This window comes from Cricetulus griseus, unplaced genomic scaffold, assembly GCF_003668045.3.
Source record: "Cricetulus griseus strain 17A/GY unplaced genomic scaffold, alternate assembly CriGri-PICRH-1.0 unplaced_scaffold_4, whole genome shotgun sequence".
Lineage (NCBI taxonomy): Eukaryota > Metazoa > Chordata > Mammalia > Rodentia > Cricetidae > Cricetulus > Cricetulus griseus.
The window spans coordinates 25,653-51,785 of NW_023277141.1; the positions used below are offsets into that span (position 1 = coordinate 25,653).

Here is a 26,133-nt window from a genome sequence, read left to right on the forward strand (position 1 = left end):
AATGTGGACAAAACTATAGTTCTAAAAGCCTGGATAAGCAGCTGAAGGTTTCTTATAAACTTTGTTGTGATCCATCATAGCCTGAAATAAGTCACTTTAGGATTGGGAGAAATTAAGTAGTTTTATCTAAAACTAATTTTTACAGAGTTGTTATATGGAATATTATAAAAACAAGCCTTACTTTCCAAGTGTATCCGTCTTCTGGTGCATTTAATGTAGCTAAAGACAACCAGAGCTAATTAGGGCAGCATCTCCAAATGTATCCTATAATAACACAAAAAAACAAAAAGTTAGAAACAGTAAAGCTTTCCCAAGACCAGAACAACAAAAGAGGTAAAAAGTCTTAAGTATGAGGGAAAGCCTCTATACATCTTTACAACTACCTTGAAAAAGGAAAACATGATATGGGAAAGGATATTTTAAATGCAAAGTACAAAGTAACAATGTTAATACTGGAAGGAATAAATTTCATTACAACAGAATATCACCAAAAGTAAAGAGGATTGTTATGTAGTAGATGTAGAAGTGTTTGTTTAAAATGCAGATCTTCAGTTTGTGTTCAGTATGATTTTTAGTGAAATGACAGGGCTTTTTTTAGAGTAATGATTCCTGCATGACCTACAGATTCTACTTTGTTATTGACATTTAAATCTTCTCTAAGACATGGATAGTTCCTTTCTAATGAAGTGATGATCATATATCCTTGAAAAGTCCATTTCATTGACCTTTGTTTCTTGGGATGAACATAATGTTTACTTTTAATTAAATGATCCAGTGCTGAAGACTAGCAGATCCTAGATTAGAGTGCATTTCTAGCTGGAAGAGTTTTAAAATATGGATAGCTAAATGTGAAAGCCAAGACTGAAGGAAAGATAATTTACTACAGTGATTCCTAGTTGGCATGGACTTAATGTAGCTCCCAAAGTATCTCGTATTTCTCTAGTATGCTTAACAAAGTGATTTTGTACTAGAAGTGAACAGAAGCTTGCTTAGGTCAATGTTACCTGAAAATGAGATTCTTGGTCTTCATTACTCACCTGCAGATTCATCTGATTGCTTTGAGAACAGTGGCAAAAGGGATCTTAAAATGTTCAGCTAGAAGGTGTCTGCCTCTGCTCAGGCTCATTATACAGGAAGGTTATTTAGGTTATCCTCTCCACTATTGCTTGGATTGTCAGTTGGTGTCATCCTTGTAGAACTCTGGAAATCTCCCTAGTGCCAGATTTCTCCTCGAACCTATAATGGCTCCTTCTATTAGGGTATCTCTCATCCTGCTCTCCTCTATTATTCTCCTGACTCAATCTTCTTGCTAAACGGTTTCCTCCTCTCGCCTCCTCTTCTCCCCCTCTCTCCCAGCTTCCTCAAGCCTACCCCTATGCTCCCAATTATCTCAGGAGATCCTGTTCCCTTCCCTTTCTCTGGGGAACCATGCATTCTTTCCTTGGGGTCCTCCTTGTTTCTTAGTCCCTCTGGTGGTGTGGATTGTAGGCTGTTAATCCTTTGCTCTATGTCTAAAATCCATATATGAGTGAGTCCATACCATGTTTGTCTTTTTGTGACTGGTTACCTCACTCAGGATGGTTTCTTCTAGCTCCATCCATTTGCCTGAGAATGTCAAGTTTCCAGCAAGGGACTGATCCAGACCCCTGAATGTGGATGTCAGTGAGGAGGCCTCAGCACTCTATGGTGCCTCTGGTAGCAGATGAGTATTTATCCCTGGCTTAGGAAAGGACTTTGGGAACCCATCCCACATGGAGGGAAACAGTCTCAGCCTGGATACGTGGAGGAAGGCCTAGGCCCTACCCCTGATGATATGACAGACTTTGGTAATTCCTTGAGAGCAGAGGGGGTATGGGTTGGGAGGTGGATGGGGGGCAGGAGAGGAGGAAAGGGAGAGGGAGCTGGGATTGACATGTGAAGCAGGCTTCTTTCTAATTTGAACTAATAAATTAAAAAAAAATATTCAGCTAGTGCCCATCAACTTTAGAAGATTTTTGCCTTTTTTTTGGACTTCCAACTTGTAAATACACAGTTAGAAAGCTTTGGTAAATCTTTATAACTCATTATTAATCATAACTATTAAACTCTGTCTTAACTCAGAGCCTCCACTTTCTTATCTATGCAATATAAATAATCAGGGCGCCACTTTAAGGCTTATTTTAATAGTTATGATGATAAGATGGTATCTCATACTCATCCAATAAGTGTTAGATATCATCGCCATTATTATTTTACATAAACATCTGCTTCGACTATTTGAAAATTGCATCCTTCAAATAAAATATATGAATATGAGTATCATGTTGATTAAAATACATCTCTACTTACTTCTCTTTCTGAGAGAATGAGGTCTAAAATAATTTAATATAATATCTAAGTATTTATTTGAGACAGATTCAATTGGCAGCAGCTTGTCAGTGATACAGGATATGAGAGAGGCTAAAAACAATTTTTATGGTGAAAGACCCCAGACCCCTAAGGGACACAGGGTCCCGAGTAGCCCCCAAAACTCAGAAACCAGACCAAGAGCTGCAAAAGCAAGAGGGTTTATTGAACAAATGCACATTCGGGTGTCAGCAATATTGGGAAATCTGCACACCCCAGCATGGGGTGTAAGCTCCTTATATAGGAAAAAAACGCAGATCAGCATACAGGCAAGGTGTACAAAGTGATTGATTATAAAGTATGAACTCATGTTAGAGTGGTCACCCAGGTGTGATGTGCTTTTCTACAAAGGAAAAAGCACTGAATGCACCCTGAAAAGTCCCCGATTATCTGTTGGCCAGGTGTGACCCAAAAAGGATTTTTTTGTCTGTCCTCGAGTTGGGGCCAATTTCCTTGTACTGAGACAAGGCCTGTGGGAAACTTTTTCTGTCAGCAAACTAAAATCTTTCAATGGCATTCACGGTATTTTGAAAGAGGTGGTAGGATTGACAAGTGAGGTAGGGATAAATATAAGAGTTATATAGATAAGGAAGGTAATGATAACTATTTAGATTGAGGAGATTCAAAAACTAAATTTTTGAGCTCAGATTAGCAAGACAAGCCAGTAGGAGATACGAAAAATGCTAGAATAGGAGCATTTTCAATTCCTGATCGTTTATCCAGCCTTTCTATTTCCAGCATCGCCACATTGTGTGTTTTCTTTATTGTGTCTATTTCAGCTTTCATGCCTTGAACTGTTTCGAGTGTTTCCTTCACTTGTTTGGTTGTTTTTTTCTTGGCTTCCTTCAGATTCTTTAAGAGATTTATTTCTTGAATATTTTGGTTTGTCTTTTCCTCCATTTCTTGTGATATTTTTGATTGTTTTTTCTTCTAATTATTTAAGGGATTTTCTTGTTTCCTCTTTAAAGGTCTCTATCCTCTTCCTGAGATAATTTTTGAGGTCCATCTCTTCTTCATCCTTTGTGTTGGGCTTTTCAGATATTGCTGGTTTCGAGTCCCTAGATTCTGGTGGTGTCATATTGGTCTTTCTGTTGTTGAGTGTGTTCTTGTTCTGACCTCTTCCCACCTCTTCTTCCAGTGGGTGCAGGTGGGGTCTCTCTAGTTATTCTTGAGACCCTGTGGTGTTTAGACCAGGACTTCAATGTCCGAATCTCTGGATAGTCTTGCCTCTCCTGGTAGTCTCCTCACTTAGGAGGGGTTAGGCCTCGTTAGGGATCTGGCTGAAAGAGTGAGAAGGAAGATTGAGGTGTTTCCCGACTCAGGGAGTTCCTTCCTGGCTGGACGGGTCCACTCCAAGCAGGCTCAGGCCTAGAGAGATCAGGGGTGAATGGGACTTTGGAAAGGATTCAGCAAGAGCAGAGGGTACACTCAGCTTGGAAAGTGTCAGGCCGGCTGATCAGGAAGAAGGAGTGGGGTGTTTCCAGACTCCCTAGCCTGTGCTTTTCAGACAGTCTCTGCTCACAGGTACAAAAATGAGTAGCACATGGACAGCTAATACTTTTAGATAAAGTCTCCTTCCACAGAGGTCTTAGTCTTTTACCAGGTATCCCACAGAAAATCTCAAAATAAATCAAGGTGCCTCTGTAGTAACATGACTGAGGGAATGAAAACACTTTTCTTGAATTATAAAATGTTTTCCCCAAACAAATCTACTAGGAATCTAGAAAAAAGTAACACTTTTTGTTGAGTGTCAATTTTGTATCCTATATTCACTGATACCTGTGTGTGCCTTTCTGCCAAGGCATATGTCACTGTACAACATTGTGGAATTCTTTGAACCCATATCATGGGTGCAAAAAACCACTTGAAGCTGAAATACAGTATTATTATTGAGTATTTTGCTCACCCAAAGCAATATCCATTGTACCTCCTTAGAAATCAGAATGCATTGAGGTGAGTTTTCTGTCATTAAAGCCTATGCTGTTTTAAAATCTGTGGACCTCAGTGAAGAGTGCAGATTCCAGGACATGTTTGAACAACTCCAAAATTGTTTCACAAGAGAAAGTAGAAAACACAGCCTGCTTGTTCCTTTGCAGTAAAGCAAATTATAACAAGCCAGGATTCTATATGAGTTAATGTACAAGGGAGGAACTGCTCAGTGTACCCTTCGTACATTCTCAGTAGAGAACGGAGATTCCATCTACACAGAATCATATTGAGTGTCCCTTTACGTTTCTGGCCACTCTAAAACCTCTCCTTCCTGGGATCTCAAATGACCTCAGGTTTTGTGGTCTATACTCTTGAATTAGAGGTCATACACTTCCATTGGGAAAAGTAACTTCTTAATAATTTTTAGATTTTCATGTGATTATAATATTCCCCCATGAGTTTGTGTGGACAAAAATCCTCGATTTTCTCCCTGAATGTAATTTCCATTAGTATAAAGTTATAAGAATATGACATCCTCATTAAAAGCTAAAAATGTGTTTTCATTTGCGTTTCCCTGATGGCAAAGAATGTAGAGCACTTTTTTATATGTTTTTCAGCCATTTTAGATTCCTCTATTGAAAATTATCTATTTAGTCCTGTAACCCAACTTATTTTTCTGCATATTTTATTTCAATTAAAACAAGATTGTTTTACATTACAATCCCAGTTCCCTCTCCATCCCCTCCTCCCCCACCCTCCCCAAATAAAACCATACCTATCTCATATCCTTTCTGCTCCTCCTTGATGTTGAGGCCTTCCATAAGGTGTCATAAGAGTCTGTCCTATCATTTGGGATAGGGCCTAGGCCCACCCCCGTGTGTCGTGGCTCATGGAGTATTCCTTTATGTGGAATGGGCTCCCAAAGTCCACACCTGTGCTAGGGATATGTACTGAACTACTACAGGAGTCTGGTAGATTTCTAATGTTTCCTTACTGAAACCCATGTTCCTGGGTTGTAGATCAGTCCCATGTTGGTATCCCATCTATCAGACTGGGGACCAAGAGCTCCCTGATGTTCAGGGAACCTGTTTCTGTAATTTTCAACTGTCTTGTCTGGATCCCTTTGCTCTCCACTCGTCCTACTCTGCAACTGGATTCCATATCAGTTCACTGATTAGTTGTGTGTGTTTCTGCTTCTACTTCCACCAGTTGCTGGATGAGGGCTATCAGGTGGCACATAAGTCAGCAATCAATCTCATTATCAGGGGAGGGCATTTAAGGCAGCCTCTCCTCTGTTGCTTAGATTGTTACCTGGTGTCATTTTTGTAGATCTACAGACATCTCCTTAGTTCCTGATTTCTCTGTAAACCCTCTATTATGGTATCTCCATTCTTGCTATCTTCTATTCTTTCCCTGACTCAAACTTTCTGCTCCCTCATGTAGTCTGCACCCCTCCTCTTCTCCTCTTCTCATTCTCCAAGGTCCCTCCCCACATTCACTTGAACCAATGTGCTCAGGTGATCTTGACCCTTTCCCCTTCTCCAGGGGACCATGTATGTCTCACTAAAGGTCCTCCTTGTTTACTAGCTTCTCTCGCAGAGTGGATTGTAGGCTAGTAATCATTTAGTCTGTGTCTAAAATCCAAATACGTGTGAGTACATACCATGTTTGTCTTTTTGTGATTGGATTACCTCACTCTGAACGGTTTCTTCTAGTTCCATCCATTTTCCTGCAAATTTTAAGATTCCATTTTTTTTTCTTTTCTGCTGAGTAGTACTCCATTGTGTAAATGTACCAGATTTTCTCTATCCATTCTTTAGTTGAGGGGCATCTAGGCGGCTTCCCGTTTCTGGCTGTTAAAAAAAAAGTGTGCTGCCAAGAACAACGTTGAACAGATGTCCTTATTGTATGAATGTGCTTCTTTTGGGTATACACACAAGAGTGGAATTGCTGGACCTTGTGGTAGACTGATTCCTAGTTTCTTGAGGAATTGCTGTACAGATTTCCAAAGTGGTTGCGAGTTGGCACTCTCACCATCAGTGGAGGAGTGTTCCCCTATTTCCACACCCTCTCCAGCATAAACTCTCATAGGTGTTTTTGATTTCGGCCATTCTGACAGGAGTAAGTTGGTATCCCAGAGTTGTTTTGTTTTGCATTTCCCTGATGGCTAAGGATGTTGAACACTTTCTTATGTGTCTTTCAGCCATTTTATATTCCTCTATTGAGAATTGTCTATTTAGTTCTGCATCTCACTTTTTAATTGGATTGTTTGGTGTTTTGGAGACTAGCTTCTTGAGTTCTTTGTATATTTTAGAGATCAGCCCTCTGTCAGTTGTGGGGTTGGTGAATATCTTTTCCCAGTCTGTGGGCTACCATTTTGTCTTGCTGACTGTGTCCTTTGCCTTACAGAAGCTTCTCAGTTTCAGGATGTCTGTCCCGTTTATCAATTGTTGGTCTCAGTGTCTATGCTACTGGTGTAATGTTCTGGAAGCGGTCTGTTGTACCAATTAATTTAAGGGTGTCTCCCATTTGTCTTCTAATAGGTTCATTGTGGCTAGATTTATGTTGATGTCTTTGATCCATTGTGACTTAAGTTTTCTGCTTAAGACTTGGATCTATATGGAGTCTACAGTCCTGCATTCAGTTTTGCCTGCACCATTTGTTAAAGATGTTCTTTTGATTCTGACGTAAGAATTTAGATTGTCAAAAATCATTTGGTTTGGGTATGTGGGTTAATATCAGTGTTTTCAACTCTACTCCATTAATCTACCTGTCTTTTTTTGTGCCAGTACCATGCAATATTGAAGAGGTATGGGGAGAGAGGACAGCCTTGTCTTGTCCCAGATTTTAGTGGAATTGCATTGAATTTCTCTCTATTTAATTTGATTTTGGCTGTGAGCTTACTGTATATGCTTTTATTGTATTAAGGTATGTTCCTATTATACCTTATTTCTCCAAGTCCTTTATCATGAAGGGATGTTGGATTTTGTCAAATGCTTTTTTAGCATCTATTGAAATGATCGTGTGTGTTTTTTTCCCTGAATCTGTTTATATGGTGGATTACATTAATGGATTTTCGTATGTTGAACCATCCTTGCAACACTGGGATGGAGCCTCCTTGATCATGGTGGATGATTTCTCTGATGTATTCTTGGGTTCCATTTGCAGTATTTTATTGATTATTTTTTCATTAATGTTCATGCAGGATATTGGTCTGTAGTTCTCTTTCGTAGTTGCGTCTATTTGTCGCTTGGTTATCAAGGTAAGTGGAGCCTCATGAAAATTGCTTGGCAATGACTCTTCTGCTTCTATTGTTTGGAATACTTTGAGGAGAATTAGTATTAGCTCTTTGAATTTCTGGTATCATTCTATACTGAAGCCAGCTGGACCTGGGCTTTTTTTGGTTGGGAGAATTTTGATGACTTCTTCTATTTCCTTCTAGGTTATAGGTCTGCTAAGTTGCATGTCTGTTCATCTTTCAAGTTTGGTAAGTGATACTGTCCAGAAAATTGTTGATTTCCTTTAAATTTTCCAATTTTGTGGAGTACAGGTTTTCAAAGTATGACCTGGAGATTTTCTGAATTTCCTAAGTGTCTGTTTTTATGTGCCCCTTTTTCATTCCTCAATTTATTGATTTGCATGTTCACTCTCTGCTGTTTGGTAAGTTTGGATAAAGGTTTGTCTATCTTGTTGCTTTTCTCGAAGAACCAACTCTTCGATATATTGATTCTTTGTATTGTTCTCCTAGTTTCCATTTTATTGATTTCAGCCCACAATTTGATTAATTCCTGACATCTGCTCCTCAGGGTGTATTGGCCCCTTTGTGTTCTAATGCTTTCAGTTGTGTTTATATTCTCCAGTGTGATTATTCTCCTCTTTCTTAATGTGGTTACTTAGCGTTGTGAACTTTCCTCTTATCACTGCTTTCAAAGTTTCACATTAGTTTGGGTATGTTGTGTCTGCATTCTCATTGAATTCTATGAAAACTTTAATTTTTTCTTTTATTTCTTCATGGGCCCAGGAGTTGTGCAATTGGGTGTTATTTAATTTCCATGATTTTGTATATTTTCTGCAATTCATGATGTTGTTGAATCCTAACTTTAAAGTATAATGGTTTGAAAAGATACAGGTTGTTATTTCAATTTTTTATACTTGTTGATGTTTGCTATGTTGCCAAGTATGTGTTCAGTTTTAGAGAAGGTTCTATGTGGCACTGAGAAGAAGGCATATTGCTTTGTGTTTGGAGGGAATGTTCTATGGATACCTGTTAAGTCCAATTGGTCCATAACTTCTATTAGTTCCTGTGTTTCTTTGTTAAATTTTTGTCTGGTGTTCCTGTCCAGTGGTGAGAGTGGGGTGTTGAAATCTCCCACTATATGTGTGTGTGGTTTTATGTATAATTTGATTTTTAGTAATGCTACTTTGCAAAGATTCATGCCTTTATATTTGGGGCAAAAATGTTCAGATTTGAGACTTCATCCTGATGGTTTTCTCCTGTGCTGGGTAGGAAGTGGCCTCCTTCATCTCTTGATTGATTTTAGTTTAAAGTCCAATTTGTTGAATATTAGGATTGCTACCGCTTCTTGTTTTTTTGTGTCAATTTGATAGGAAAATCTTTTCCCAAAGTTTAATTCTTAGGTACCATCTGTCTTTGAAGTTGAGGTGTGTTTCTTGTATGCAGCAGAAAGATGGATTCTGTCTTCTTATCCCTTCTGCTAATCTGTGTCTTTTTTTCAACTTTTTAAAATTTCAATTAGAAACAAGATTGTTTTAGATGAAAATCCCATTTCCCTTCTCCCACTGTCCTCCCCGACGCCCCCCCCCCCAACTAAGACCTTATCTGTAACTTATCTTTTCTGCTCCCCCTGGATGGTGAGGCCTTCCATAGGGTGTCATCAGAGTCTTTTGTTTCCTTTGTGGTAGGGCCTAGGCCCACCCCCGTGTGTCTTGGCGCAGTAGTATTCCTGTATATGGACTGGGCTCCCAAAGTCCACACCAATGCTAGGGATAAATACTCGGCTTCTACAGGATGTTCCATAGATTTTTGAGGTTTCCTCACAGAAATCCATGTTCCTGGAGTCTGAATCAGTTCCATGCTAGTGTTCCAGCTATCAGACTGGGGAGCAAGAGTTCCCAGATGTTCAGGTCAAATGTTTCTGTGTGTTTCACCAGCATGTTCTGGACTTCTGTGATCTTCACTGGTCCTTCTCTGCATCTGGGTTCCAGTTCAGATCGTTGATTAGTTATGGGTGTCTGCTTCTACTTCTACCGGCTGGTGGATGAAGGCATATAAGTCAGTCATCAATCTCATTATCAGGGAAGGTCATTTAAGGAAGCCTCTCCTCAGTTGCTGAGATAGTGCTTGTCATCTTTGTAGATCTCCAGACATTTCCCTAGTGACTGATTTCTCTGTAAACCCAAAATTTCTCCCTCTATTATGATATATCCATTCTTGTTATCGTGTATTCTTCCCCTGACTCATATTTTCTGCTCCCTCATTTCCTCAACATCCCTCTTCCTCTTCCCTTCTCATTATCCTAGCTCCCTTCCCCGTCTTCCCATGCTCCCAATTTGCTCAGCAGATCTTGAACCTCTCCCCTTCTCCAGGGCACCGTGTATGTCTCTCTTAGCGACCTCAATGTTTATTAGCTTCTTTGGCAGTGTGGATTTTAGGCTTACTCTATGTCTAAAATCCGCATATGGGTGAGTACATAACATGTTTGTCTTTTTGCGATTGGGTTACCTCGCTCAGAATGGTTTCTTCTAGATCCATTAATTTTCCTGCAAGTTTCAAGATTCCATTTTTTTTTTCAGGTGAATAGCACTCCATTATGTAAATGTAACACATCTTATAGGCAAGTTAAGACCATTAATGTTGAGGGATATTAATGACCATTGGTTGTTCCTTCTTGTTTGTTTTGTATTTGGTGGTGGTGGTCAAATTATGTGTGGGATTCTTCCCCTTTTTTTTTTCCTTTTGGCTGTTTGTAAAATAAGATTATCTATTGCCTATATTTTTCTGGTTGTAGTTAAGTTCCTAGGGTTGCAGTTTTCCTTATGGAACATTCTGTATGGCTGGATTGGTGGATATGTGTTGTTTGAATCTCGTTATCTCATATAATATCTTGTTTTCTCTATCTATATTGACTGAAAGCTTTGCTGGGTATAGTAGGATGGGCTGGCTTCTGTGGTCTCTTACTGTAGGTATAATATCTATCCAGGATGTTCTGTCTTTCAGATTTTCCATGGATACGTCTTGTGTAATTCTGATAGGATTGCCTTTATATGTTTCTTGTCCTTTTTCCTTTACTGCTCTTAATATTTTCTCTTTATTCTGTATGTTTTGTGTTTTGATTACTATGTGTGGAGGAGACATGCTTTTTGATTCAGTCTATTTGAAGTCCTTTAGGCTTCTTGTACTTTCATTTGCATGTCTTTGTTTAGGTTGGGGAAGTTTTCTTCTATCATTTTGTTGAATATGTTTTCTTTGCCGTTGAGTTAGATTTCTTCACCTTCTTCTATACCTAGTATTCTTAGGTTTGGTCTTTTCAGGGTATCACATATTTCTTGGATATTTTGTGTTAGGGATTTGTTGAACTTGAGATTTTCTTTCTGTACTCCAATTTTTAATTGGATTTTTTGGTGCTTTGGAACCCAGCTTCATGTGTTCATTGTAAATTATGTGGATCATTCCTCTGTCAGTTATGGGGTTGGTGAATATCTTTTCCCATTCCGTGGGCTGCCGTTTTTGTATTGCTGGGTGTTTTTGCCTTACAGAAGAGATTCTGGTTTTATAGGGGAACATAGAGAAAGCAAATTAAGAGATACAATCAGAGAGGGAGTCAGTATGAGTTTAAAGAGGAATGAGGCACAAGAAAATGTCTGGAGAGCTACAAGGATAACACTAACTAATCATATAAGCACCAGTAGAGATACTACCTTAAATGCCCTCTGCTGATGATGAGATTGATTACTAACTTATATGCCATCCTATAGCCTTCATTCTGCATCTGATGGAAATATAAGCAGATCCCCACAACTAAACAGTGAACTGAACTAAAATCCAGTTACAGAGAAGGAGGTGTCATGAGAAAATTGGTCAAGATCAGCCTTGAAAAGCAAAAAATCCCAGCTGATTTGAACAGTGGGAATGATCCCTGGGAAACCAGCATGGAACTGATCAGACCCCATGAATGTGCGTGTCAGTGAGGAGGCCTGAGAAATCTATAGGGCCCCTTGTAGTAGATCAGTATTTATCCCTAGCATAGCAATGGAGTTTTGGAGCCCATTCCACATAGGGTGATGCTCTCTCAGTCTAGACTGCAGGCAAGGGCCTAGGCATTATCCCAAAGGATATGACAGACACTGAAGCCCCACCCGAGAGGAAGACTTCACTCTTGCTGGGGAGCAGAAATCTTATGGGATAGTTAGCATTGTAGTGGGGGGCAAGGGAGTAGGGGAGGTAGAGGGTACTGGGATTGACATGTAAAACAAAATTGCTTCTAATTTCAATAAATATAAAGGAAAACAAGCAGAAAAGTACAACAAATAATGTACCGAAATGTATGAGTGAACCACCAGGAAACTTAAACCTTCCTAACACTTACAAGAAAATTAGGGTTGTCTCCATTTGGGTACTGCAGCATATGGGATATATCTTAAGTGGTCATCAATCAGCTGGAATGGTACATTGATGGATTTACATTCCTGTGTACTGGACTGAAGCCATTGTAGGTTACTGTGGGGCAGCAGAATAAAAATACTTATACCCAAGACAGACTTGTGCCTCCTGTCTAAGTCCAGGAGCATATAATGTGAGGTCATGGGTGACTGTGTTTGGTTTAGTATTTGACGATATAAGAGATTGTGACAGACAGATCATAAGTGTTTCCTGGCAAGTGTGACAGAAATCTCACTGCCCATATCATGGGCCCAAGAAACAGAGAGCATCTGAGATGCAGTTTTTACTTGGGGATTTTAATATCTTAAGGCATATACACATGTGCTACTTTTAATATCACCATCCAATGGAGTAGATCCTCCACATGAGCCTATGACAAAAGGTCTGGGCATTTTGAAGCAACTGGAACTATTAACCAACATGAGGCTACCTACTCTCACTAAATATTGTCTGTGAAGGACCTGATCCAAGTCATTTATTAGTAGATGTTTCTCTTAAAAAGTAAAAACCTATTGAGTATTCTTTATTAGGTCTGCACCACAAGTTTAATTGGATTATTTGGTGGTTTTTTTTCAGGAATGTACAAATGTCTTTTTTTTTGTTGTTTTTGTGTTTGTTTGTTTTTCGAGACAGGGTTTCTCTGTGTAGCTTTGGAGACTATCCTGGCACAAACTCCAGAGACCAGGCTGGCCTCGAACTCACAGAGATCTGCCTGCCTCTGCCTCCCAAGTGCTAGGATTAAAGGAGTGTGTGCACATTCCAAGGTCCTTCTGTTCTTTAGGAATTTCGGTCACTACAGCTTCTGCTGAAGTTAGCAAAGAGGCCACCCCAGCAGCATCTAGTAAAGCAGTTCTTACAACCTAGAAACAATGTTTATAAAATGATTAATGAAAACACACACCATAGAACAAGCCATCCTATGTTTAAGAATTGTTGACTCATTGACCTTTGTTGGATCAATGATTCCCTATTCTACCATGTTAACAAAATCCCTGAGCATAGCCTCATAACCAACTCCCTAGGAACTCTGCAGAATTTTCTCATCTCTCAAAGATTATTCAACACCTTTATTCTCAGCAATTGTCACTGCAGGAATTTTGAGTGCTGTTTTATTAATTTCTATACCTATTTTCTGATCTTCATTTGAAGGCTTTAAGGAGTCCAAGGCTGGGATGCATGGAGGCAGAGCACAGCTAACTCCTAAAACAATGTCTTTTTCAACAGCTGCTCTTGCAGCATTGAGAGCATCTGTAACTCTGTCTTTCTTCTCCTTCACTTCAACGTCCCTTGTTCCTCCAACCTTAAACACAGCTACTCCATCTGAAAGTTTAGCAAGTGTTTGTTTAGCTTTTCCTTTTCATATTCACTAGTTGTGATGTCTAGATGCTTAGTGATTTCTTGAATGCGTTTCTCAATTTGAGTTTAGTCATCAGTTCCTTTCAAAAGCATGGCTTCATCTTTGGGGACAATGACTTCTCCAAATTTTCCTAAATCATGACCTTGAACATCATCAAGATTTAGTTTTAGCCCCTGTTCTCCAAATTGCACACCACCAGTAGCAATAGCCGTATCTTTAAGCTTATTCTTCCTATTGTCCCCAAAACCTGGATCTTTAACTGCTACGACCTGAAGACCAGCTTTTAGCCTGTTCAAAACCAGTGTGCTTAGAGCTTCTCCATCAACATCTTCAGCAAATATGACCATTTTTTTTCCTATGAACATTAGCTTCATGAGCAGGTGTAATGGACTGGACAGTAGAAATTTTCTTTTCACTCAGCACAACATAGGCATCTTGGAATTCACATTTTTGACCTATTGATGTCTGAGAAATACATCTTCTTTCAAACTTCATGCCTTCAATAATTTCTAATTCATCATTCAGGGTATTTCTATCCTTCAGTGTGATGACGCCTTTCCCTCCAACATTTTTCATTGCATCAGATATGATGTTTCCAATGTCTATGTGTCCATTTGCAGAAATTGTAGCAACCTGAGCAATTTCTTCATGGGTTGTCACATGTTTAGATTGTTTTTTTTAGTTCTGCAATTACAGCATCAACAGCCAACATCACACTTCTCCAGATTTCTACTGGATTAGCCCCTTTGCTGATCTTTTCAAAACCTTCCTTGGCAGTTGAACGTGCCAGAACAGTAGCAGTGGTAGTGCCATCCCAGCCTCTTCATTTGAGTTATTGGCCACATCTTGAACAAGTTTAGCTCTGATATTTTTTGTATTTATCCTTTAGATCAATTGTATTTTAAAAGTGACCCCATCTTTTGTTACTTTGGAACTTCCTCAACTCTGTTCAATAATCACTGTTCTTCCCTTTGGCCCCATAGTAACAGCTATAGCATCGGCTAAAAGGTCTACAACTTGAAGCTTTAAGGATCAAGCATTTGCACCACATTTTACATCTTTGGCATAGGCCCGAGTGACATGAGGAGCCAGCACCCGGGACACTGGTCTCATCTGGCAAAGGAGTGTGGGTACTCAAAGAATTTCTGCAGGGTGGCTGTGGGAGGGCACTAGGCGCAGCAAGCTGGTGGCAGCGAGTGAGGGTGATTATTTGGTGTTTTGTTGACTGGTTTCTTCAGTTCTTTGTATGTTTTAGAAATTTGCCCTTGGCTAGATGTGGGGTTGGTGAAGATCTTTTCCCATTCTTTGCACTGCTGTCTTATCTTGCTGATTATGTCTTTTGCCTTACAGAATCTTGTTCAGTTTCAGGAGGCCCAGAATGTCTAAAGAAAAAGCACCATGACAGTTTCCATAGTTTTTTTGTCCAGTGAGTAGTACTCCATTGATTAAATGTATCACATTTTCTTTATCCATCCTTTAGTCGAAGGACATCTTAGTTGTTTACAGATTCTTGCTATTACAAACACTGCTGTTATGAACATAGATTTACAGATGTTGGTGTTGTATGAATGTATATCTTTGGGTATGTGCAAAGAGTAGAATTACTAGATGGTGAAGAAGATTGATACAGAATTTTCAGAAAAAAGTCCATACTGACTGCCAAAATGGTTGTACAAGTTTTCACTCCCAGCAGCAACATAGAAATGTTGCCCATTCTCCACAACCTCTCCAGCATAAACAGTCTGTGTTGATTTTTTTCTCTAACTCTTCTGGCAGGTGTAAGATGATATCTCAGAGTTGTTATGATTTACATTTCTCCAAATGCTAAGGATGTTGAGTGTCTTTAAGAAATTTTATTCGTTTATTGACCAAACTAAAGTCTCAATGGACCAAAGACTTCAATATAAATTCAGCCACATGAACCACTTAGCAGAATAATGGGGAGTTAGCATTGAATGAATTTGTATATCAGAGAACTTCCTGAACATAACAATAGCAAGACACTCAGATGGTCAATTCAGTAATGGGGTCTCTTGAAACTGAGAAGATTGTGTAAGGCAAAAGACATAGTCAGCAAGAAAAGACAGCAGCCCACAGAATGGGAAAAGATCTTAACTAAACCCACTTCTAGCCACGGGATTATTTCTAAAATATACAAAGAACTGAAGAAGCTAGTCACCAAAACACCAAATAATCCAATTAAAAGGTGGGGTACTGAATTAAATAGAGAATCCACGATAGGTTGTTACTTCTTATGGAAGAGAAAAATCTACTAATAAAAGATTTGGAGCAGGTCCTTCGTAGACTGTTTCTGAACAGCTCCAGTTGCTTGGAAATGCCCAAACATTTTGTCATTGTATCATATGGGGTATCAACTCTATTGTATGGTGATATTAAATGTTGTATCATGTCACATACCTTAGGATATTAAAATCCCCAAGTGTAAAACTACATCTCATTTGCTCCCTGTTTCTAGGGCCCATGATATGGGCAGTGATTTTTCTGTCCGAGTTGCCAGGAAACACTTATGATGTGCCTGTAGGTATCTATTACATCTTCAAATTTCAAACCAACCACACCCACTTATATCTTCACATTATTTCCTCTTGGACTTAGACAGAAGGCAGGAGTCTCTCACAGGCTCTAACGAATTTTACTTCTACTTCCCCACAGTAAACTACTATGGCTTCAGTCCAGTACACATGTAAGTGAATTCATCATTAAACCATTCCATTTGATTGATGACCACATACATGTATCCCTTATGATGCGGTTCTCAAAATGGAGACAACCCCAATTTGCTTGTACTGTTTGTGAAGGTGTAAGGCTTCCTGGTGTTTACTTACACATTTTGTTACATTAGTTGTTGTATTTTCAGCTTTTTTTCTATTTTTATATAAATTAGAAAAAAAGATGGTTTTAAATTTCAATCGCAGTTCCCTCTACCTCCCATCTTCCCCGGGGCCCTACTAATGCCCTACCTATCCCATATTAATTCTGCTCTGCAGGGAGTGTTAGGTCTTCATGGTTGGTCTTTGGAGTCTGCCATATCCCTTGGCATGGGATCTAGGCTCTCCCCCACCATCTAGGCTGAGGGAGTATCCCTCTATGTGAAAAGGGCTCCCACATTCCATTCCTATGCTAGGGATAAGTACTGATCTACTACAAGAGCCCTGATAGACATCTGAGAACTCCTCACTGACACCCACATTCATGGATTCAGAATGATTTCCATGCTGGATTCCCAGGGATCAGTCTGGGGGCTGAGAGCTCCCTCCTAGTCCAGGTCAGCTGTTTCTGTGGTTTTCACCAGCCTGGTCATTCCACTATGCTCATCACTACTCCTTCTCTGCAAATGGATTCCAGTTCAGATCAGTGTTTATCTGTGGGTGTATGCTACTTCCACCCTATGCATGATGAACGCTGTAGGGTGGCATATAAGTTACTCATCTATCTCTTTGCCATGGCTTGTTATAATTTGCTTTCCTGCTAAATCCGGCCACCAACGAAACTGGGAAGCTTTGTTTTCTGCTTTCTCTTGTTAAACAATTTTGGAGTTGTTCACACCTTCCCTGTATTCTGCATTCTTCACAGTGCTCGACCCTCTAGAAAACACCATATCTTTAATGACAGAACACTCACCTCAATGCATGTCTAAGGATATAAAATGGTTATTGCTTTGGCGAGAGTACAATATCTAATGATAGCATTGTATTTCAGCTTCATGTGGCTGCTTGGACCCATGATATGTGTGCAAAAAGTTCGACAATGTTTGGGCAGTGACATATGCCTTGACAAACAGGCAGCCACAAGTAACAGTGAATATAAGGCACAAAATTGACACACATGTTCACCTATATTTCACTGCAAAAGCATAAAGAATTTATACTTTTCTTGAGATTCCTAGTAGATTTGTTCTGGGAATACATTTTATTACTCAAGAAGAAGTTTCCATTCCATGAGTCATGAGCCCACAAAGGCAACTCGAATAATTTTGAGATTTTTTTGGTTTGTTACCTAGAATAATACTACACCCTTTGTGGCAGAAGACATTACATATTCTTCCTATATAAACCTCAGTTTATGAAGCCTTTATTGTTAACAATGTCCTTGATTCATGTGGGCAAGTTTGGAGGTCTCACCAGGAGATGTTTTCCATGTCAAATGTCTGAAAAGTTTCCTTTGTCTACATTTTGATAAACAGTCTTACCTGTTGTCACTAAAAAATAGACGTCTATCCAGGGAATGATAGTTTTATCATTTCTAAAGGAACTATAACCTGTGTTAATCTCAGATTCTTTTTAATATGTGTCAGTATGTGGTTTGTACAAGTGATCACATTGTTCCTTCTTTGAACTTGGATAGCTCCCATACTAGATACAGCAACTATGTAACTATGATTTGTGATGTCTTCCGAATTTTTGGAAGTGTAGATGGATTTCTCCCTCCTTGTCATTTCCTTGAATTTATTTAGTTAAACACCAGCTTAAAGTAATAGCTGTACATGTGCTACCCTTTATTCTACCTGTGGACAGAGAGTACCTGAAAAGAATAGGCTCAGTAATATGGAAATTGATGGCTGCCAGACTTTCTAAATTTTTACCTGATAAGTTTTGTGGGGATTTTACACATATTTGAGAGATATTCCATCAAAGTTTAAATGATTCAATTGTTTTGTGTTAAATGTTTGCTAGCTATATAAGCCACAAATTCAATGGAAGCTTCAGACACAGTGATACTGTATATCTACCAAAGAAAGCCTTTGAATAACTTTTTCAGAGACTTTATTTTGTGGAATTATATTATGTTGAATGAGCGTTTTGCCAAATACAGAACTTGTGCCAGATACATGTCCATGTCCACAGGCTAATAGATTGTATATGAAAAGAGGATCTATCTTTCTGCTGCAAACTTGAAACACATTTCAGCATTAAAGACACTACCTACTAGTCAAAGTTTGGGAAATAATTTTCCATTCAAGTGAACATAACAAACATTATGGTACTATGATGGTTTCCCAGTTGTCAGATGGGGCTCTGTGAGCTCCCATTTGATGATGTTACCTATTTCTATGGGGTTCTCCAGCAAGGTATTGACAAATTTGAAACCACTGTTGTTGACAATTTCCTTGAATCAAGTGGCCAAGTTGGAGGTCTCAACAGGAGACTTTTCTATTGATAATGTCTGAAAATGTTACTTATCTCCACAATTTGAGACAACAGTCTTAACTGTTCTCATTAAAAATAGATATCTATACAGTGAATTGTAGTTTTATCTATTCTGCTCTGTGTTATTATCTGTGTTAATCTCAGATTCTTTTTAATTTGTGTCTGTATGTGATTTGTACAAGTGATCACAATGTTCCTTTTTGAATATGGATAGATATGCAAACATGATTTGTGATGTCCTCCGAATTTTTCCTATGTATATGGATTTCTCCCTCTGTGCCCTTCCTTGAATTTATTCAAACACTTTCTTAAAGTAATAGCTGTTCGTGTGTTACCCATTAGTTTACCAAAGATCAGAGACTGTCTGAAAAGCCTAGGCTCTGTAATAACGAAAATCATGGGTGACAATCTTTCTAAATATTGAACTGACAAATCTTACAGGGATTTTATTCATGTTTGAGAGAAATTCCATCAACGTTAAAATGATTCAATTTTTATATGTTACATGTTTGCTAGCTATATAAGACACACAATCAATGAGGACTTGTAAAGGGAAACTCTTTATATTTCAGTGGGGTACATAACTAAATAGAGAATACACAATAGGGTTTCACTTCATTTGGAATAGAAAATGTGATAATAAAAGATTTACTACAGGTCCTTCATGCTGTATATTTAGTCAGATTAGGTACCCTCATGTTGTTTAACAGTTCCAGTTGCTTGGAAATGCCCAAAACTTTTGTCATAAGCTCACTTGGAGACTCAACTCCATTGTCTGATGACATTAAAAGTTGTACAACAGCACATACCTAAGGATATTAAAATCCCCTTTGCAAAACTGTATCTTACTTGCTCCCTGTTTCTTGGGCCCATGAAAAGCGGGGAGAGAGATTTCCATCAGAGTTTTCAGGAAACACTTATGATTGGTCTGTCACAAGCTATTACATCTTCAAATTCTAATCCAACCACACCCATGCATGACCTCACATCATATCCTCCTGGACTTAGGCAGAAGGCACAAGCCTCTGTTTGGCTTTAATTATTTTTATTTCTGCTTTCCTACAGGAAACTTCTACAGCTTCAGTCTAGTACACATGTAAGTAAATGCATCATTATACCATTCCGGCTAATCGATGACCACTTAGATATATATCCGATATGCTCTAGTTCCTCCCTTGCCACCCATTAATGCCCTACATATCCCATACCATTTCTGCACCCTGGGGAGAGTGAGGTCTTCCATCAGGGGACTTCAGAGTGTGTCATATCCTTTGGGATAGGGCCTAGGGCCTCCCACATCGTCTAAGCTGAGGGAGTATCCCCCATGTAGAATGGGCTCCAAAATCACTTCCTATGATAGGGATAAGTACTGATCTACTATAAGAGGCCCAATAGATTCCCAAGGCCTCCTCACTCACACCCACAGTCATTGGGTCTGTATCAGTTCTATTTTGGTTACCCAGGTATCATTCTAGGGACAATGACTTCTTCCTTGATCAGGTTAGCTGTTTCTGTGGGTTTCACCAGCCTGGTCTTGACTGCTGTGCTCATTACTATTCCCTCTCTGAAACTAGATTCCACTTCAGTTCATTTCAGTTTTTAGTTGTTGGTGTATGCTTCTACTTCCATCTGCTTCTGGATGAAGGCTCTATGTTGGCATATAAGTTAGTCATCAATCTCAATATCAGGGCAGGGCATTTCTGGTAGCCTCTCCACTGTTGCTTAGATCATTAGTAGGAGTCATCCTTGTAGATCTCCAAACATTTCCCTAGTGCCTGATTTCTCTTTAAACACATACTGGCTCTCTCTCTGATGGAATCTCTTATTGTGCTGTCCTCCATTCTTCCCCCTATACAACCAGAAGCTTCTGTATGGCTAAGCACACAGTCAGCAATAAAAAATGACAGCCCATAAAATGGGAAAAGATATTCACCAACCCCATATCTGACAGATTGACTCATCTCCAGAACTTACAAAGAACCCAAGAAGCTCGTTTCCAAAACACCAAATAATCCAATTACAAAGTGTAGTACAGAAATAGAGAATTCTCAATAGAGGAATGTAAAATGGCTGAAAGGTCACATTAGAATTCTCAACATCCTTAGCCATCAGGGAAATACTAATCAAAACAACTTTTTGACTTTTAATATGGATGCCATATTGGTAAAATATTATAAAATAGAAAAAAAGTTTCAGGAATAAAATGGAGGCTATTTTGTCCACACAAACAGATGGATGCATATTGTAATCTAAATAATCTAACAAAATAATCTAAATATTACACAAAACTAACTTTTCACTATAGGAAAGTGTGGCCTCCACTTCAAGACTCTAAGCCACAATAACGAAGACCATTGGATGGCCCAGGAAGGAGAGGTTTTAGAGAGGCCCAAAACATCCAGGGACATTTATTTGATGTTTAAAGACAGGGTTTCTCTGTGACTTTGGAGGATGTCGTGGAACTAGTTCTTTTAGACCAGGTTGGTCTTGAACTCAAAGAGATCTGCCTGCCTCTGCCTCTCCAGTGCTGGCATTAAAGGCATGAACCACCACTGCTCGGCTCATCAAGGGCCATTTGATGTGCCTCGTGTAGCTGGGATCTCAGTGCTCTACTGAGAATGTATGAAGTGGACACAGAGAAGTTCCTCCCTTGTACAATAACACATATCGAATACTGGCTTGTTATAATTTTCTTTACTGCTAAATCTGCCCAGCAAAGAAAATGGGAGGCTCTTCTTTCTGCTTTCTCTTGTGAAACAATGTTGAATTTTTCATAACTGCCCTGGAATCGGCGCTCTCTGACCCATAGTCTTTAAACCACCATAGACTTCACTGACAGAAAACTCACCTCAATGCATGCTGATGTCCAAGGATATACAAAGGATATTGCTTTGGGGAGCATACTATCCAATCATAAGACTGTATTTCAGGCTCATGTGGCTTCTTGGACCCATGATATGGGTTCAAAGAATTGCACAATGTGTGTACAGTGACATATGCCTTGACAAACCGGTAGACACATGAAACAGCAAAAATACAATACAGAATTGGCACCCATGCTCACAGAAAAGCACCAAGAATTGATAATTTTCTCTAGATTTCTAGTAGATTTCTTTGGTTAATATATTTTATAACTGAAGATGATTCCATTCCTTAAATCATGAGCCTACAGAGGCAACTTGATTAATTTTGAGATTTTTCTTGAGAAAAAGACTACCCAATCTGTGGCAGAAGACATTATATATTCTTTCTATGTATACTTCAGTCTATGAAACCACTACATGATTGACAGTGTCCTTGATTCATATGGACAAGCTTGGAGGTCTCAATAGGAGATTTTCCATGTCACATATCTGAAAATTTTACTTCTTTCTATATTTTGAGACAAAGTACTTCCTGTTCTCACTGAATTACAGATTTCTTTCCAGAGAATGGTAGTTTTATGTTTTCTGAACATTGGAGTATAATTTGTGTAAATCTCAGATTCTTTTTAATTTGTGTCAGTATGTGGTTTGTCCGAGTGATCTCATTGTTTGGTCTTTGAACTTACATAGCTCTTATACTATATATGGCATCCTACATTCTAATGTGCAATCATGATTCTGGGTTGTCTTCTGTATTTTTGATGTGTGGAAGGATTTCTCCCTCCTTGCCTTTTCCTCAAATTTATTTATTCAAACATTAAAAAATTTTGGTGAGATACCTGGGAAAATCTACCCCCTCTGTGGCAGCAGACATTATATATTCTTTCTGAATAAACCTCAGTCTATGAAACCATTATTGTTGACAATGTCTTTGATTCATATGGAGAAGCTTGGAGGTCTCAGCAGGAGACATTTCCATGTCAAATGTCTGAAAAGATTACTTTTCTCTATATTTTGAGAAAACTGTCTTACCTGTTGCCACTAAAAAATAGATATCTATTGAGAGAATGGTAGTTTTATCTTTTCTGATCTCTGGATTATAACCTTATTACTGCCAGATTCTTTGTAATTTGTGTTGGAATGTGGTTTGTACAAGTGATCACATTGTTCATTATTTAAACTTCGATAGCTCTAACACTAGATATGGCATCCTACATTATAATATGCAAGCATGATTTGTGGATGTCTTCTGAATTTTTTGATGTGTAGATGGATTTATCCCTCCTTGCCCTTTCCGTCATCCTCCTGGGAGATACCTTAGTCAGCCTCGACACAGTATTATGGTGGCGAGAGAGTTTCCTTGGTCCTGCCTCAACAAGATAATAGGTCTGACTTAGTATATTTTCTATAGTAGGCCTTATCAGCTGCAAGTAACAAATGAGAGTTTTGGGGAAAAGGAGATTGCAGGAGGAGAGGAGGGATGTTATAAGAATATGAAAATAAATACATAAAAAGAAAAAAAAAAACAATGACATGTCATTAACATCTCTTAATATCAGTGGACATCATATACTTAAAAAATACACAGGCTAATAGATTGAATATCATTGAAAAGAGGATCCCTCCTTCTGCTGCAAACATGAAACACACCTCAACATAAACACAGTCATTACCTCATATCAAAACATTGGAAATCATTATCTAGTCAAATAGACATAAGAAATATTATGGTACTATAATGGCTCCCCAGTTGTCAGAATGGGGTCAGGGAGCTCCCACTAGGTCAGGTCAGCTCTTTCTGTGGGTTTCTCCAGCCTGGTATTGGCCCATTTGCTCATCATGCTACCATTTCTGAAACTGGATTCCAGGAGTTCAGGTCATTCTTTAGATTTGTGAGCATTCTTCTGCTCCAGTCATCTAATGGATGAAATCTCTAGGATGGCATATAAGGTAGTCATCAATCACATTACAGGGGAAATGAATTTAAAGTAGCCTCTCCACTATTGCTTAGATTGTAAGTTGGGATTATCATTGTGGATCCATGGACATTTGCCTAGTGCCATATTTCTCTGTAAAACTATAGTTTATGCATCTAGTAAGGTATCACTTTTCTTGCTCTCTTCTATTCTTCCCCCTAATCAATATTTCTGATCGCTCATGTTCGCCTATCCCCTCCTCATCACCCTGCTTCTTTCTCCTTCTTACCTCCTCTTTCCCCATGCTCCTAAATTATTCAGGGGATCTCATGCCTTTCCCCTACTCTGAGGAACCTTGTATGCCTCTTTCATAGACCTACTGGTTCTTAGGTTCTCTGTAGGTGTGGATTGTAGGCTAATTATTATTTGCTCTCGGTCTAATATCCATATATTATTGAGTAGATAACATGTTTTTTTTTTTCCTTTAACGTGTTAACTCACTCAGGATGCTTTATTCTAGTTCCATCTATTTGTTTCATTGTTTCTTTTTTATGAGTAGTACTAAATTGATTAATTTTAACCACATTTTCTTTATTCATTCTTCAGTCGAGGAATATCTTGTTTATTTTTTTTCCCAAGTTCTTGCTATTACAAATACAGCTGCTATGAACACAGCTGTATATGTGTCCATATTATATGAATGTACATCATTTGGGTATGTATCAAAAAGCGGAATTTCTAGATTGTGAAGTAGACTGATCTCCAATTGTTACAAAAAAATCCCATACTGACTGCCGGAATGATTGTACAAGTTTTCACTCCCAGCAGCAACAGAGGAGTGTTCCCAGTTCTCCCCATACTCTCTAGCATAAAATTTCAGTGGTGGATTTTCTGTAGTGATTTTGGCAGGTGTAAGGTGATATCTCAGAGGTGTTATGATTTACATTTCCCCAATGGCTAAATACCTTGAGCAATTTCCTAAGTGTCTTTTAGCCATTTTAGATTCCTCTGTTGACGAAACCAAATTTTCAAAGGATCAAATATTTCGATCTGAATCCAAACAAAATGAAACACTTAGCAGATTATTTGGGAGGTGGCATTGATTGAATTTGTACAACAAACCACTTCCTCAACATAATAATAGCACAGACTCTCAGATCGTCCTTTCAGTAATGGGGCATCCTGAAACTGAGTAGATTCTGTAAGGTAAATGACATAGTCAACAAGACAAGATAGCAGCCCACAGAATGGGAAAACATCATTAACAACCCCAGATCTAGCCAAGGGCTGACTTCTGAAGTATATAAATAACTGAAGAAACTAGTCACCCAAACATGAAATAATACACTTAAAAAGTGGATTACAGAACTAAACAGACAATAAACAGAATAGGGTTTTACTTCTTATGGAAGTAAAAATCTACTAGTAAAAGACTTGGAGCAGGTTGTTCACAGCGTATATTTAGTGAGATCACATACCCTCAATTTGGTTAACTCTTCCAGTTGTTTGGACATGCCCAAACCTTTTGTCATAGGCTCACTTGGAGAGTTAAGTCCATTGTATGGTTACATTTAAAGTTGTAAGATGGCACACACCTTAAGATATTAAAATCTGCAAGTGCAAAACTGCATCTCAGGTGGTCCCTGTTTCTAGAGCCCATGATATTGGCAGAGATATTTTTGTCACAGTTGCCAGGAAACACTTCGGATCTGTCTGTCACAATTTATTACATCTTCAAATGCTATACCAACCACACTGACTCATGACCTCGAAATACAACCTCTAGAACTTAGGCAAAAGGCAGAAGTCTCTCTCTGGCTTTAACTATTTGTATTTCTGCTTCCCCACACTAAACAACTATGGTTTCAGTCCAGTACACATGTAAGCTAATGCATCATTATACTATTCCACTTGATTGATGACCACTTAGATATATCCCACTTTCTGCAGTTCCCAAAATGGAGACAACCCTAAGTTTCTGGTACATTTTTGTGAAGGTTTAAGGCCTCCTGGTGTTTCACTCATACATTTTGGTACATTAATTGTTGTAGGTTTTAGCTTTATTCCTTCAATTTTATTGAAATTAGACAACATCTTTTTATAGGTCAATCCCAGTTCCCCCTCCCTCCCCTCTTCCTCTGCCCCCCACTATCGCCCTACCTAACCCACAACATTTTGCTTCCTATGGAGTGTGATGTCTTCCATGAGGGTGTACAGAATCTGTCATATCGTTTGGGATAAGACCTAGGCCCTTACCCTGTTGTCTTTGCTCAGGGAGTATTCCCCTATGTGAAATGGGTTCTCAAAGTCCATTGCTATGCAAGTTATAAGTTCTGATCTACTACAAGAGGCCATATAGATTTGAAAGCTTCATTACTGACACCCATATTCTTGGGTTCTGGATCACTTCCATGCTGGTTTCTCAGTGATCAGTCTGAAGGTCAAGAGCTCCTGCTTGTTCATGACAGCTGTTTCGGTGGGTTTAGCCAGCTGGGCCTTGACCACTTTGATCATCGCTCCTCCTTCTCTGTAACTGGATTCTAGTTCCATTCAGTTTTTTTTTTTTTTGGAGGTGGCTGCTTCTAGTTCCATCCTCTGCTGGTTGAAGGCTCTAGGCTGGCATACAAGTTAGTCATCTTTATCAGGGGAAGGCATTTACGGCAGCCTCTCCGTTGTTTAGATGGTTAGATGGTGTCTCCTTTGTAGATCTGCAGACCTTTCCCTAGCACCTAATTTCTCTTTAAATCCATACTGGATCCCTCTCCAATGGTATTTCTTATTTTGCTCTCCTCTATTTTTCCCGCTATACAACCAGAAGCTTCTTTAAGGCAAG

General features: G+C 38.9%; 1 pseudogene; it reads right to left on the reverse strand.

Annotated features, from left to right (window-relative positions):
• Nucleotides 1-239: 239 nt before the first annotated feature.
• LOC118237643 lies at nt 240-25,814 on the reverse strand (annotated as a pseudogene).
• Nucleotides 25,815-26,133: the final 319 nt, after the last annotated feature.